The sequence below is a fragment of the Silurus meridionalis genome, chromosome 7, assembly GCF_014805685.1.
Source record: "Silurus meridionalis isolate SWU-2019-XX chromosome 7, ASM1480568v1, whole genome shotgun sequence".
NCBI classification, from domain to species: domain Eukaryota; kingdom Metazoa; phylum Chordata; class Actinopteri; order Siluriformes; family Siluridae; genus Silurus; species Silurus meridionalis.
In genome coordinates, this window is record NC_060890.1 from 170,655 (window position 1) to 183,154 (window position 12,500).

At 39.4% G+C, this 12,500-nt stretch overlaps 1 protein-coding gene across 3 annotated transcripts in view; it reads right to left on the bottom strand.

Moving 5' to 3' along the window:
• The window catches only part of LOC124389018 (glutamate receptor ionotropic, delta-1-like), a 282,312-nt gene that overhangs the window by 133,544 nt on the left and 136,268 nt on the right, over positions 1 to 12,500 (bottom strand). The gene's annotated exons all lie outside the window — the stretch shown is intronic.

A 12,500-nucleotide genomic window follows, 5' to 3' on the forward strand; every position in this document is an offset into this window, starting at 1 on the left:
ACGACTTTCTGCACCTGGTAACATTTATGGTAATAAACACGTGTATGTGGTCACGCATCACTGCTCATTTCTGGTTTTATCATCGAATTTATGACATTTTACTGCTTGTGTTTTGCATTTCTGCATTTTTTTTGTTTGTTTTTTACTCGTATTGAAATGATCCACACTTACAGATGCTTCGTTACGCAACAAACACTTTAAAATAAAACTGAAGAGAAACTGTTCAACTGAACAAAAAACACTCAGAATTACTGAATATACACTTTTAAAATTATAATTATTCGATTCTACATTCTGATTAAACAAACACACAAATAAACAAATAAATACACAAATAAAGACACAAATATTCAAATCAGCAAATCTAGAAATAAAAGGATAGATAGATAGATAGATAGATAGATAGATAGATAGATAGATAGATAGATAGATAGATAGATAGATAGATAGATAGATAGATAGATAGATAGACAGACAGACAGACAGACAGTTGGCAGATCAATCCATAAATAAATAAATAATTTATTTTAGTAAATAAAATGGGATCAGAACCAAATTTTTCTTCATTGCAGTTTTTCAGGATTTTTCCAGAAGTAATTATAACATTTTCTGCTCCAAATCTCTGGATATGAACTGATTCAGAAGAACACTTTGTGAGGGATGATCTTCACGTCCATATAAAATAAGGAAACTCTAATGTTCCTGATGAAACAGTACCATATGGCATGGATGAGTGCCTTGTGGAAGCGCATGTCACACGCCATAAAGTACAGAATACAGAAGGAAAAAAGGGTTCTCAGGGTTAGGAACCATCTGCACACGATCTGCTGAGCTGCAGTAAGCTGGCATGGATTTGCTTTAGCAGCTGTGATTACGCGAGCAGGCCATGGTTGATTCGTGGGATCAGGGCCATGCTGGAGAGGAGATGTGATCAGCTGGGATCAAACCTATGGATTGTTGGTGTGAAGCCAGCTTCTTCTAAATGCTGGACCAGAACCAAAACCAAGTGTAGCAATTCATGCAGTGTAAAGAACCTGATAAAGATTTATGTGCTGGAAGCTGGTAAACCTTCGTCTCCAAGCCACAGAGGAACTCATAGCTTCAAAGAGAAAGCACTGATTCATTGTGAAACAGAAAGCCACAAGAAAAGAGTTCCTCCTGCGTCTGTGATATTACATCTCATAAACACTGCTCCTCTTCATGAAAAACACGGGTCCTCCTCCTCCTTCTGTTTACAGCTTATTCAGGAGAAGAGAATATAGAGATTGTGGAAAGCGAAAGAGTTACCATCTTCAATTCTTGTGTTTTCTTTTCATTTCAGTTTGGCTGCAAACCTCGCACTGAGCACGAACCTAATCTCAGCACCTTGTGAACACTCTAACTTACTCATATTCCTCTGGGAACATTTGACATGGAGCTTTAAACAGATTCAGGCAGATTCATGGTCAGTTCAGATTAACTGTTCTATATGAGCTTTATCCAGATGTGGATGCTCCAATCATGTGTTATTAAAAGTAAATTATTTTAAGGCTCAGTTTAGTTTTATTCAAATAACAATTGAATGGTTTACTAACAGTGGACATCGTACCAATGCAGCTTCACAGAAATACATTGACTTCATACACTATACAGTCATAAATTACTCTATATGAGTTTATCCCTAATAAGTCAGAGGTGATAGTAACAAGGAAGAAAGCCTTCTGAGAATGTATGAGGAAGGAAACAGAGAGGAACCATCATCATCCTTTGGGTAACACCGAATGTCCATTTATTACAGTTCCATTATTTACATTTGCATATACGGCATTTAGCAAATGCTTTTATTCAGAGCGACATTCATCTCATTCATACAACTGAGCAGCTATGGGGTTCAGGACCCTGGTCAGTGACCCAGGCGTGGCAGCTTGTTGTGCCTGGGATTTAAACTTCTGACCTTCAAGTCCAAAGTCCAATGTCTTAACCATTAATCTACCACCTCCCCATCGATGTTTAGGTTATAAACTGTGGTCACTGACCAAGGTCCTTAAACCCAGAGCTGCTCAACCGTATAAATGAGATTAATGTAAGTCGCTTTGGAAAATGACTTCTGTCTAATGCTGAAAATGTAAATGGTGGAACTGTAATGACATAGTGATATTGCATCCCTGAGACCAGTACTAACATGTTCTACACAAACATCTCCCAGAATATAACCACAAATAATATACACAGCAGACAAAACAGACACTCAGGCAGCAGTAAGAAAGTCACAAGGCTAAAACGTGTCATGTCCTTCGGCATGTAAGACGGGTGCAGGAGGAGAAGGAGGAGAAGAAGGAGGAGAAAAAGGAGGAGAAGGATGCAACTGCATGTTATAATTACGTTATACAATAAATGTAAAATCACCAGAACCATGAAGGAAACATTGTGAATATGAACAACACCGTGGGAGGACAATTATGAGACCAAGAGAGTTGTGAGATTTATATACATGTGCTAATTATCAGTAAAAAAAGAAAACATAGGTGTGTGTGTGTGTGTGTGTGTGTGTGTGTGTGTGTGTGTGTGTGTGTGTGTGTGTGGTTGATGGGAATACATTACGTTTTAGCAGACTTAACTCTAATTTAATCAAAAAGAAGCCAATGTTGTAGTTAAGGAGAAACTGAGCACATGAAGTCCAGGTGTTCCACAGGTCCAAGTCTAAGCTTCAGTGGATCATTCTTGATTGATTAAGCATTGACTTGTTGCAGGAGTAAAATAGCACTGAGTAACAAATCAGCTTCATTCCCCTGAACCTGCTCAGGGGTCTGATGTGTTTCAGACTCGGTTCCTGGAGCTCGGCTCTGGACTGCAGCTCTCAGATGAGCTCGGATCGCATGTAAGGGTTCCTTGTGAGAATCTCGGATTCTGTTGGATTTTACTGGGGTTTAAAGTGAAGGTTTTTGGGACTGAGAAAAACAGTGTAATAGAAGTGAAGCTGTGAGACGAACCTTGTGGGACATCCAGACTTGAGATGATCACACCATCAGCGTTCCACTCACATTCTGCAGAACTCATACCACATCAACATCAAAATTAGAAATGAATAAATAACTGTTATTGTGATCAAAATGTGAAGATTCCTGCGACCTTCAGATGACATTCAGATTCAATTACATCTACATGAAGCTTTTTTTAATCATGTTCTTAAAGTTTGATCTGATTAAATCCTCTGCTGCCATGACAAATATCACACTTTGTAGTTAATGTTTGACATGAGATTATTATTACTACATGATGATCAGATATAAAAATCGATCCAGATGTTTTACCTCTGTAATCTGAGAAAAGAATATTTATGAACATTTATGAACATTTAAAAAAAAAACTAGTTTCTCTAAAGGACAAGAAAAATAAATAAATGGATTTAAAATGGATCTTGAATTCTTGTAGCTAAAGAGTTCTTCTGAAATAAAGCCCAGATGCACGTGACTCTCAGGACACGCCTCCGTCCCGTAGTGTCGCGACACGTGATGTTCACGTAGCAGCAGCGGTGCCGAGAGAACGCGCTCGAGATACGAGGAGAAATAGACCTACATAGAAAATATTTCTCACAAATTATTGGTCAGTTTATAAATAATAAGAGCATCGCGCATCTCCTGATAATTATATAAAAATAAATATTTTTTTTACCAACACAAATATGTAGAAAACGAAGCGTCGCAATACAAACGCACACTTTTTAAAATCGATGCATCACATTAACTTTTATACCGAGGCACCGATGCGAAGCGATGAAACTTACCATCCCTGATGTCTACTGCTGTGAGTTGTGTGTTTCTCTGTTCTGTTGGCAGAACTTTTTTCTAAATAAATAAATAAATAAATAAATAAATAAATAACACCACTGTAATCAGGAAAACCTCTGGTTCAGATTTTATAAAAAAGAATTCTCGAGAAGTGTGTGCTGAGATGTCATGGTTTATTGAAGCCCAGATTCATATTCCTGCTCTTTCTCTGTCATGAACAAACAAACAAACACACACACACACACACACACACACACACACACACACACCCCAGCTCGAAGACATAATGAGACAAAACATCAAAGGAGCACACTGAGGTAGTAAAAACGGGACAAATATTAGAGCTGCAGGTGTCCACACAATATCACTCTCCTGGTGAATACTACATCACCTGCCACACACACACACACACACACACACACACACACACACACACACACACACACACCACTGAGAACCACTTAGAACCCATTAAAACATACAGAGAACCCCTGAGAACCCATTGAGAACCCATGAGAACATACAGTGAACCCACAGAGATTTCACTAATTAAAGACTGACATGTCGCGGTGTTTAACGTGGTTCCTGACACTGGAGACTCCTTCCATAAATAAAAAATAAATAATCATTCATACAGAAAATATCAACAGTCTACACAGTGACCAAGCCGTTACTATAGAAACCATTAACATCAGTAATAGAACCTGTGGAAACTGACCAATCAGAGTAGAAGATTTAGGAGGAGCATACTAAAGAATAAAAGCAGCACAGAACTGGAACTGTTGTGACGGTGCAGTGGAAAATGAATAAAGTGGATGAACCACACCCATGAAGAAGCAGTTCAGATCTTACAGGTGTGAAGGATGAGGACACACACACACACACACACACACACACACACACACACACACACACACACACACACACACACTCAGACAGCGGGGGATAGCACTGCACATCGCACCTGATTTTCACACGCTTCTATTACACACACACACGCACACACACACACACACACACACACACACACACACACACACTCGTCTGTGAGCAGAATTCAGATGATCAAAGCAGTGCTGTACTGCTGGAGCCGAGTCGCAGTTAAAGTGGAGGCACGTTTCATAGACACGCTTTAAAGCACTCTGAGTGCGATACACATAATACACAACGCTCATCGTGCTTCTTCAAGCTTCTCAAGTTCTCTTCACTTCCTCTACAGCAACCTGGAACATGTTATTATCCTACAGAGTGGAAGGTGAGCTTTCATTCTCCACCTCTTCATGTTTCCTCCACTCGGTGTAAGTCAGCCGTGATCCTCTAATGTGCACTCGACTGGTTCCTCAGAGAGATCCTGAGGCACGTGAGGTGAGACCTTCCTAAACTTCTCCTCTCATAACTGTAATACCCTCCTGCAGTTTGTCCCAGAGTCAAAAACAAATCAAGTTCAGAAGGAAGGAGCAGAGGTCATGAGTGTATTTAGTAAAAACATTTCAAAAATATAAATAAACTTTGTTTTACTGATGCGCTAAGACTCAAATAAATGATGCACACACCCGGCAATTAAAACCGTCCGTGTGGAAACAGAGCAAAAGTTCAGTTTGGTGTCCTGATGATTCACGTCATTTAAAACACCATCATTACTTTCAAACATTTACAGGAATATTTAGTCTTCATGCTCCATGTTGAGTTTCGGTTTCACTAATAATTAACATACATTTGCATAAAGCACCATATATTTTTCCATGCGCATGTTAATTAGAGAATTAAACACTTAAAAATGATTAATATAAGAAACATATATTAACTCGTGACAATCATTCGATTAAATGTGATTAAATATTTGAATCGATTGACAGCCCAAATTTTCATTATTTTATATTTAAATAATTATTATTATTATTATTATTATTATTATTATTATTATTATTATTATTATATATTTATAAATATTAATATTTAACTTGACTTCACATTGGACAGAATTTTTTATTTAAAAAATATATATTTTCTGTAGATTAATGTTAGCGTGATGATGAAAGATCTTCTTCATGTCATATCTTCTCCCTCTCTTGGACCTTGAAGAATCAGTGTGAAATCTTGAACTGAGGTTTTTAATCCTTGTGGAAACTCATGGAGACTCCTGCACTCCTCTACCTGTTTGTGGATCTAAATCATTTCTGCAGCACGTCTCAACCCAAACGCCTCACGTGAAATTCACCGCCAACACAAACAGCCTGAAGCACACATCTACATCTACTTCATTAATTCACTCATAATAAGGAAGATGATCTCCTCCGTGTAGCCCCTGCGGCCGACACGTCACCGCACAACGACACAATAATACACTCGGTAATAAACCTCCACACATCACAGCCTCCAGGAGGCATCTACACAAACACCAGGTTCGGCTTCACAGTAACGTCAGGAGAACACTTTCATTCATCTAGAGTCAGATATCACCTTTACCAGGTTTACACACTGCTGGATAACACATGCCTCCTCTTTATACTGAACAATGAGTGCAATACACATCTAAATCATAAGTTCTTACCAGAACCAGTACCAGAACCAGTACCAGAACCAATGTTGCACCAGGATTTGAATTATCTACAATGTAGATACATCGAATTTCAACATCACAGATCATTCCAACAGCGCATTGAAGGTTATACAGGGGGGAGGAGCTTATCTAAAACAGAGGTATGGTCTTATAGAAGGGGTGGGGCTTATCTAAAACAGAGGTGTGGGGCTACACGAGGGGCGGGGCTTATCTTAAATAGAGGTGTGGTGTTACAGAAGGGGCGAAGCTTATCTAAAACAGAAGTATGGTGTTATAGAAGGGGCGGAGCTTATCTCAAACAGAGGTTTGGGGCTACACAGGGGCGGGGCTTATCTTAAACAGAGGTGTGGTGTTACAGAAGGCGGAGCTTATCTAAAACAGAGGTTTGGGGTTACATAAGGGGCGGGGTTTAGCTAAATCAGAGGCGTGGGGTTACACAAGGGGCGGGGCTTAGCTAAAACAGAGGTGTGTCTCAGTTCCTCTTGATTCTCTCCTTCAACTCCCATCTCGATTGTACCAGAGCTTCATAGAAGGAGCTACAAAAGTTATGAGTCTTCCACCATCACTTCATAAAGATCTCACCCAGGGCAAGAACATTCTGCTCTTTCCTTCTGCTGCCTGGCAGAGGAGAGGACGAGTGTCTGGACCTTCACTTACCCAAAATAAAGTCTAATATCCAGTGTAAGCTGGAGGCATGACCTCTCTCTCTCTCCTCTCTCTCTCTCTCTCTCTCTCTCTCTCTCTCTCTCTCTCTCTCTCTCTCTCTCTCTCTCTCTCTTTCTCTCTCTCTCTCTCTCTCTCTCTCTCTCTCTCTCTCTCTCTCTCTCTCTCTCTCTCTCTCTCTCTCTCTCTCTCTCTCTCTCTCTCTCTCTCTCTCTCTCTCTCTCTCTCTCTCTCTCTCTATATATATATATATATATATATATATATATATATATATATATATATATATATATATATATATATCTCTCTCTCTCTTGTATATATTACTCTCTTGTTGTATATATTATTCATGTTGGTCTTCTGTCCAGGTCCATGCAGGTTCACTACAGTGCTTTTCTTTCTTTTCTCCATGCTCAGTGTGACACACAGCACAACGGCTGAGTGAAGGTTTCTCCATGTTATCTGGTTTCAGGTGTGATCACTCTCCTGCCCACACCTGTTTCTCACCTCATACACATTACATTCTTACAATTTTGACCAGATGCCAATCATTATGTCCAGTCCATTTTTGAGTTCTGTGTGAAATATTATCAAGTGTGACTTTTTCTTCTGAGTGCAGATCAGAGTGAATCAGAAACCAACCTTCAGGAGAAACTTCAGGTTCGAGTCGACCTTCTTCATTTCATCCTTTTATTCCCATTTTCATTTCAGAAAATCCCACAACGTGTAGACCCCCTGAGCACAGCCCTTTTCATATCATATCAGTTCTCATGTTCTGGACAGGTTTTGGATCTGCGCTCTGATTGGCTCTTTACAGAGTATTGATCTTCTTCTGGGGTTGTTCTTAGTAGACTGCGTTGTTTTTTTGGTTTGGTGCTGAAAAGGTTTTCCTTCATATCCAGCTAATAAAATCTTGCAGTTCATTTTTTTCTGAAAAAGTTTGGAATTTGGAACCTTCTCAGTGTGTATGGTGAACATATCTACTACATCTGTTACAGCAAATCTCTGAGATCCTGCTCATGCTTTTCTAAGCTCTTTGGCTTAAGCAGTTGTATGAAGAAGATGTGAAGAAACGCACACAGAAACATTTCTACTCAATGAGAAATGAATCATTGCTGACATCTGTATGATCATTTCTTCTGAATACGAGTTTACATGTGACTGCTTCATTCAGAACACGTGATCACGTTTTTCCTTTTTTCTTTCGGTTTTTCACTCGAATGGCGTTGGTTTGCTGCTTCGCATTAAACGTGTAAAAAGACCTGTGATGAGTGGAGGTAGTGTTAATGAGGAAGTTCTTCTAACCTGCAGGATTTGCTGTGTAGATGTAAATGTTTCAAGAGTTTAATAGTTTCAAGCTTGTGGGCTGTTTTTTTTTCCTCATGTCTAAAAAAAAACCTCGTCTTCTCTCCGGGTAGCCAAAGAATTTTCACCAAAACACTCGTGAGTGCTTCAGGTTTTCAGTAGTAAAAGAAGTGACACCAAAAATGAAAATCTTGGCATCTTTGCTTTGCAGTGGGCAGCGTGGGTCAGAGCTGATCGCTGCTGAAGTTTTTCTTCTCGTAATGATGATGTGTAGAAGAGAAAAGAGCAGCGTCGGTGAGTTCTGAGAGACTTGACACTTCCTGCCCCACAGCGAGTTCAGGCACAGTGAGATTTTCCACACGGATTATATACAATCTTATTTCTGTAAAAAATAATAAAAAACAAAGGAAAGGTTTGATGGGAAATTTGTGAATGGATGTGATGGAGAAAGTCTTTGAGCAAACTTCTTAAAAAGGAACGAGAGAAGTCGGAGTGAGTCGGAACGGGAAAAATGGGAATGGAGATATAGGGGAGAAGTGGGAAGCTGTGCAAAAATCCAAGGTCTTTCCTTAATCATAATCATTCAGCTGTCAGAGTGTGGAGAGTGTGGTGAGGCTGTGTGTGTGTGTGTGTGTGTGTGTGTGTGTGTGTGTGTGTGTGTGTGTGTGGAAGGGCAAACCCAAGTGCCATCTGCTCACAATAACATCCTACAAAAGCTTTAATTTGAATAAATGTCCCCTTTGTCCCGTCCTCTGAACGTCCCTTTTACTGCTGTCCTCGATAAAATGTGTTCTGCTCACATGAAGAGAAGAAGCAGGAACTCACACCGAGAACTCAGTCCGGATCTTCATGTGCATGGAACAGTAGATTTTTCATCTCGCATGTTTCGATCACGATCTCGGCACTGAAAGTGTAGTGAGACATAGTGGTCTCTGTGGAAGTGTGAAGAAAAAGATTTCCCCCTGCTGTGATGTGTGTCATGTTTTAAACAACATCACACAAAATCCAAAGATTGATGATGCAGCAAAACTGAGCCTGGATCTTTAATTAGCACCATGTGACTTTTATTCCAACAAAACCCTCATTACTTCTCTCTAATAGCACTTCACACTCAGCAGCGAGGAGCCGCCCTCCACCGGGTTCTTCTCTACTGCAGAATAAACCTCACGCGTCGCAGCATGTGCACCATCCATCATCGAGAAGATTCAGAAGAGAACGAGCAGAACCGTACCACGAGTGTGTTTCTCACCGTGAGCGATGGTTCTGCCTGGATTGAACCTGTTCAAGGGTGTGAAATAAACTGAGAAAATAATGTGTGTGTGTGTGTGTGTGTGTGTGTGTGTGTGTGTGTGTGTGTGTGTGTGTGTGGACCTGGAAATGTGTTTCCTTTCAGTCTCACTCCAAAGCCCAGTTGTCGGTGTTGGGACTCGTCCAGGATCAGTGATTACTCAGTAATTGAGGTTAGGTTGCAGATCTTTACAAATATTTTCTCTTTTATATCCATCAGGTTTTTAAGAGAATTAATATCGTGTTCCAACCATCTGGAGGAAAAGTGGAGGCAAAAACATCTAAAGCAGTCCAAGAAATGAGTAAACTGTCAGCATAAATAGAGTAATTGCCTTCTTAGTCACACTAAACCCATCCTGACACGTTGGATTTTCCCAGACTAATTGGCATTTAAGAAATCAATATGCCAAGACTTAAAAGCATGAGTAATTGAAATGCATATTTATCTTCTTCTCTGAGCTGAAGAACACGTCTGCGCTGAATTTAAACAATCCAATTACAGATATTCAGAAATGCTAATCACCTTGAAGTCAATTCAAATGCAGTAAGTGCAGGAGACTGAACTGGACAATCCGCCGGTTCGATATGGAATCAGTGAAAACAAAGAAAGAAAACTGAAGCTCCAGCTGAGGAGCTGCTGAGTTTATTACTGTTTTTACAGGAATCAGCTCAAAGATCTTGTGGGCATGGAGTCTTTTTTTTTTTTTTACAAATACCCTTTAAGTTCAGGAAAAGTCCTGATCAATGTGTTTCTTCACAGTGAATCTCAATAACACCAAACTGAAGTAGCACTAAATCCCACACCATTTTGAGATCCAGTACCAGCTCGTGTATTTCACCACCAGACCTTCAGTGATGTTCAGTGCAGTAGATCAGAGCTGCATCACACACAGGATCTCATACAGTCACAATGAACTTCATCACCAAACCAACACACACAATGATCACAATTCAACACGTCTCCTTTCACTGGAGCCACAACTGCACCTCCACATACATCATCTCCAGCAGAAACACACACACACACACACACACACACATACATCATCTCAGCAGCCTCATCACACACACACACACACACACACACACACACACATACATCATCTCCAGCAGCCTCATCACACACACACACACACACACACACACACACACACACACACACACACACACACACACACACACACACACACATACATCATCTCCAGCAGCCTCATCACACACACACTCATGCAACACGGATTTGAAGCAACCGAGAACCTGCTCTCTTTATCACCACACATGATTTGACGGCTGAAATCTGATTGGACGGAAACATCAACGTTAAGCAACCGAGAGAAACGCTATGGAATGAAAACCTCATCCATAAACACTAAACCTGTGACATCACACACATCGCTGTGGTTGTGCTGTTACCATGAAAACACACGGTTAAAGCAAGCGCATTCATATAAACCTGCAGTATCAGAGCAGATGTTCTACAGAATTCATCAACACCTCCTGATCTGAGGATTAAAACAAGGCTGTGGTGGGAAAGAAAATAAACACCATTCGGCTCAAAAATGTGATGTTCCTGGTCAACATCTGTGAAAAGGTATGAAAAATAAATAAATAAACCAGGTCTCGTAATATGGCGTGTAGAAACACAGCTGAAGAAGTGTGCGTTTCTCAGCTTATCTGTCATCATGGTTTTAAAACATCTAACGTGACACAAACACTGTTCTTTAGTCTTCTGTCTGAACATTCTGAGCTCTGTTAGAAAAGCTTCTCCAGCCATCAGCCATCAGGAGCCACAGCATCAACGTTTTCCACCTGCGACTACGGTCTACCTTCTGCCAGAATCCAGCACAAATCAGTGTCTCTGCTGTCTAACGGGATCTCACACTCTGTCAGGATTGTTAGGAGATAGATCACCTTTAGCTCACATGGAGGGTGTGTTCACCTTCAGCTTCACCTTCAGCTTTCACATGAAGGGTGTGTTCATCACCTACTGTGTTTACTGACACTGTGAGGCTTCATTCATTCATTCATTCATTCATTCATTCATTAGTTCATTCATTTGTTTTTTATTAATTAATTCATTCATTCATGTATTAATTCGTTCGCTCATTCATCCATTCATTCTTTAATTCAATATTTTTTTTTAATTTATTCATTCTTTCATTCATTCTTTTATTCATTTATTTAATAATTAATTTGTTCATTAGTCTTTCTTTCTTTAATTCATTAATTAATTAATTCATTCATTCATTAGTTCATTCATTTGTTCTTTAATTTATTCATTCATTATTTCTTTCTTTCATTCATTTATGCACTCATTCGTTCGTTCATTCATTCATTCATTCATTCATTCATTCATTCATTTATTCTTTCTTTAATTCATCCATTCAATCTTTCTTTCATTCCTTCGTTCGTTCTTTCTTTCTTTCTTTCTTTCTTTCTTTCTTTCTTTCTTTGTTTCTTTCTTTCGTTCGTTCGTTCGTTCGTTCTTTCTTTCTTTCGTTCGTTCGTTCGTTCGTTCTTTCTTTAATTAGTTTAATAATTAATTTGTTCATTCATCCTTTCTTTAATTCTTTCTTTCTTTTTTTAATTCATTTATTCGGCCATTCATTCATACATTCATTTGCTCATTCGTTAATTTATTCTTTCTTGCTTTCTTTCTTCCATTCATTCTTTCCATCTCCCTCTCCTTTTCCTGGTCAGGGTCACACTGGTTAAATTTAAGCTCCTAGTTGATGTAATATTTTGGAAAATGGACCAAACATGTTTATTAGAATAAGAACTTATTGGAGACACACCTGGAGTTTTTGTTGATGTTTTAGACCACGCCCATTTTATATAAACTCAAATAAAAAAAAACTGTTTAATGGAAGAGTTTCACATTCAGATAATGCCAGTGTGCTCCACCTTCACCAGGTTAC